The following is a 4,759-nucleotide window of genomic DNA, read 5'->3' as shown; positions in this document are numbered from 1 at the left end:
CCAAATAATTCAAACCTAACCCTAGTGGAATGCTATAAATAGATAGTGAAGGCTTCAGGAAATTTACATTTAAATTTCTACACTTCTGATTCAAAAAAAACTGAGCCTTCTCTCTCCCTATCTTTGGCTGACTCTTCTCTTTCTTCTTCCTTAAATTTCGAAATCCTTAGTGTATGAGTAGTGCCCACACACAGCAAGTGATACCTCAATCATAGTGAGGAAGATCGTGAAGAAAGACATTCAGCAAAAGGAGTTTCAGCATCAAAGATTCAGAGAAAGAGATCCAGGTTCAGATATTGATAATGCTCTGCTACAAAAAGGAATCAAGGGCTAGATATCTGAACGGAAGGAGTCATATTATTCCGCTGCACCCAATGTAAGGTTTCTTTAACTTTATATGTGTTTATTTCATCGTTTTAGAAAGTTCATATTTAGGGTGTTAATAAACATACTTGTGAGTAGATCTAAGATCCTGGTAAAATAATTCCCAACAACTGGCCTCAGAGCCATGGTAATTGATTTACTTGCAAGAAATTTGGACTTTAAAACGATTGTTTGTTTGTTTTTGGATGGTATCATGTTGTATTGAGTGTTATTTGATGATTGATTGATGTTTGTAAATTTTCGTGAAAAATAATTGCGATTCTGTTTCTGAAATTATTTTTATTGGATAGTATGGAAAAAATTAAGCAAGTTACTTTTTTACAGAACTCAATTTCAATTTAATTTGAATTAGTTATGATTTTTTGAAGATTCGAAAAAATCGGAGCTCTGCTGAAATTTTCCAGCGATCGCCAAAACTGTCCGTACAGCTCACAATTTTTTCGTTTTTCTTCGTTTTTTCATGCTTTTTCATGGAATTAACTTCCAATTTTTTGTGTAGTTCTATATTGATACTATTACTATTCCTAATTCAATTCTAATTATCATTTTGAATTACTTTAACATTTTTTAAATTTAATTCAAGATATTAGTGTAATTTGAATTTGAAAATAGTTAGTATCTATCTTTTTGTTTAATTATCTATCTTATTTTTAAATTAGATTATATCTTATCTTATTTTTAAATTTAAGGTCAGATTTTAAATTTTTTAAATTAAATCTTTTTTTTTAAATAATTTGACCTTATTTAAATTTAAAATAAGATAACTATAATCATGTAATTTTAAATAGATATAAGATATTTTGCTAACTTTTAAATTTTGTTATTTTATTTATTTAAATTACATTTAAAATCTGAAAAAGATATTCATTTATCTTTTCTAATTTTTTATTTAATTTTATTTATAATATAACATTTAAATTTTAAAAGTAGTTAGCAAATTTTGAAATGATATTTAGGTTGGTTGAAACCTAATTTTTCAAAATTGTAGGTTTAATTTTAAATATAATTTTTTTTAAAAAAAAATTCGAATTTTTTTTTATTTTATTTTAATTTTTCGAAAATAAATATTTTATTTCTTTAATTAATTATTTCAAAATTAATTATTTAATTTAAAATTAAATAAATCCTACATCCAACTATCCAGCTAACCTTGTTGCAGGAGTATGTGTTTTAGCTTGTTTGTAAGTTTTCAAAACCTATTATTACTTGATTGCAAATAGCCATGGTTACCTTTTGCCAGATCTATTGATCTGATGGCTCCCTTAGTCAAGTAAATAATTTGTAACAGGTATATTTACAATCTTCTTTCATCTGTGTATGACCTAGCAACATGATAGGACCCATCCAAAGTGTGCCTGTGTGAGCCTATGTGTTTAATTTTATTATAGATGCATATAGGTTGTTGTTGCTAAAATAAATTATCATAGTTCTTGATAGAATTTATTTAGGCCCATTTAGTTTTTGGGCCTATTCAATTAATAACAGTTGTTCATTTTAAGGTTAAATTCCTCTCTTTTGGGCCTTGTGTGAGAGTTGAGAGCCATAGAAGTGGGTACGACATACTGAACCCAGCACCCCCTCACATGAACCACCCCAATTGTGAAGACCCATTTGCCTGATTTGAATAACTGTACTAGGTTAATTAAACTAGTTTAACCTTATAAAATTGATTAGCAATATAATTAATTTCATTTATTTTGAAATTAATTTAAGAAAATTATAGTTTAAAGAATTTTTTATTCTAAGCTAAACTATATGTATTTTCTTGTATTTAATTAAATATAGAATTATAACCATCTAGATTCTTTCTGAAGCTTAATTTAAATTTTTCATTAAATATTCCTATTTAAGTTGATATTTAGTTATCTCTAACTAATCAACTTAAATCTGAATATCTTTTGGATTTAAAATTTCAAAATTAAGTTGAGGAATTTTAGGCATTGGTTATTAAGATTCTTTAGATATTTTTGAAGTTAATATGTTTTCGAATATTAACTTAAAATGGAATATTTTAGATATTTTTTAAGTTAATATCTTTTCGAATATTAACTTAAAATGAAATATTTTTAAAATTAAGTGGTTACAACTTAATTTTTGATATTTAATTAAATTTAAATTTGAAAAATTCTAATACAACCTAAATTAGATATTTTTTCAAATTTTGTGGGAAAGATACTGTAATATCCAGTTTATATACATATATTGGTATTTGGTATATTAAGTGTGATACAATTATATTGTTATTATTATTATTATTATTATTATTATTATTATTATTATTGTTGTTGTTGTTGTTGTTGTTGTTGTTGTTGTTGTTGTGCGTGTGTAACTAGAAAAGAAATATATATATATATATTAAATAGTGAGATAAATAAATAGTGAAGCATTAGATTAGTTAGTTTAAAATTTAAAATTTAAATTTAAATCAGCATAATTTTATCTGATTAGTTAGATTTTTATTTTTAAATTTAAACCTATTATACGATATGTTATATACGTATATACTCTAGAACCCTAGCAGCCAGATAGTATCGTATTCCTTTATTCTCACCATCTCTCAATTTCCTTTTTTTTATTCTCTCTATTGAACCAAATCAATTGTTTTAATCTTAAGAGTTTCGGGGTTAGCAATCAACCGATCATCGTTCCGTGTCTTCGAAATCTTCACGTAAAATTCGTACTTGTTTTTATTTTCATTTTCAGAGAATTAGGCTTTCATAAAACTATCATATCTCTCTCCCCATAGGTCCGTTTTCAGTGATCTAGGTACTGTTTTAAAGATAATTTAATGTTCTACAGTTTTCATGAAGAAACTATTTCCTAATTCTGATTATTTCGATGTCAAAAAATTCATGTTTTACACTGACTTTCGAATTACAGTTTTTTTTTAAATTTCTTTTCGATATTGCCTTAGTAAAAGTGTCATATCTCTCTCGATATCTATTATTTTCAAGCGATTCTTGTACTGTTAGAAAGATAATTCAATAATCCATATTTTCTTTGAAGAAACCTTTCCCTAATTCGGAGTTCTTACCAGTCAAAAGTTAGGATCTTTACTCGGTTATGGTATTTCGTTTTAAGTTTCGTTTTAGAAAAAATGTCTTCAGTAAAAATTCAATATCTCTCTCACTTTTGATCCATTTTAAAAGATCTTTATCTCGTTTTAAAGCTTAGAAAAATAGCTACATTTTTTATGAAGAAAGTATTGTCTAGATCGGGGTATAACTATTTTTAAAACTTTTATTTTTAAATAAAGGCAACATTAGTATCTTAACGCCAGTTTATTTATGGCATCTTATTTTACGTAAGTAAGGGCGTTACAAATGGTACCAGAGCCACAGTTACATTGATCTTGAATTCACGCGACATACACACCATCGCTGCAAAGGATCAACTTGTCATCAAGTATGTATGCCTTATATATGTTATGTCTTATATGTTAAATTTGGTTTAGTCTTTATCTTTTGATTTTCCTTTAGTTAGCTAGAAGTTTAGGGTATGGTTAATCGAAACAATTAACTGATTCTTCGGAGTTAGAATTTTAGTATAACTCAAACAATTTTCTTATTAGTGTATTTTTTTTATGAGTGAAGATTATTTATTTATTTATTTATTTTACATGGTGAATTGTTGCTTGATGACTTACGTTTTTTTTTAAGTTTATATAATTTAGTGTATAGATATTTCCTTTTTGAGCGAGATACATCTTTCGTTATTATTCTTACCGCTACCATCTCCTTTCTTTTGAAGAACAAGTTAAGGGATTTGATGGAAAACGGTGAACCCAGAAGATCAACCCGGTTGAATGAAAGAGCGGCTGTAAGAGACCGAGCTAGAGGTTGGGGGCGAGGAGGTGCTCACGGTCGAGGTCGCGGTCGAGGCAGGGGAAACCAGCATGTCCCTGCCGAGGCGGTGATCCAGGAGAATCAAAATGCCCCTGTGAATGGACAACAACCAGGTCAAGGTGGGGGCAACCACGAAGTCCCTGCTGGGGTAGTTGGTCAAGAACACCAAAACGCCCCTGTAGTGGTGCCACCACAACAAGAAGATCTGGCGCAAGAAGTTGCTCGTCTCAGGGAAGAAATTAGGAAGCGAGATGAAGAGGCTCACAACCGTCAAGAACAACCCAATCAAGGACAACATCGATTTTTGCCGGTGCAATACATGCCTGTGCCGGAGGGTCGATGGGAACCAATATATGAAAGGTTCCGCAAGCAACACCCACCAAATTTTGAAGGGGGCTTAGATCCAATGGAAGCTGAGGAATGGTTAAGAACAGTGGAAGGTATTGTTGAGTACATGCGGCTCGGTAACGGAGATAGTGTAGCTTGTGCTGCTAGTTTATTGAAAAAGGATGCCCGCATCTGGTGGGATG

The sequence above is a fragment of the Cannabis sativa genome, chromosome 5, assembly GCF_029168945.1.
Source record: "Cannabis sativa cultivar Pink pepper isolate KNU-18-1 chromosome 5, ASM2916894v1, whole genome shotgun sequence".
NCBI lineage: Eukaryota > Viridiplantae > Streptophyta > Magnoliopsida > Rosales > Cannabaceae > Cannabis > Cannabis sativa.
Note: the sequence above shows the minus strand (reverse complement) of the source record.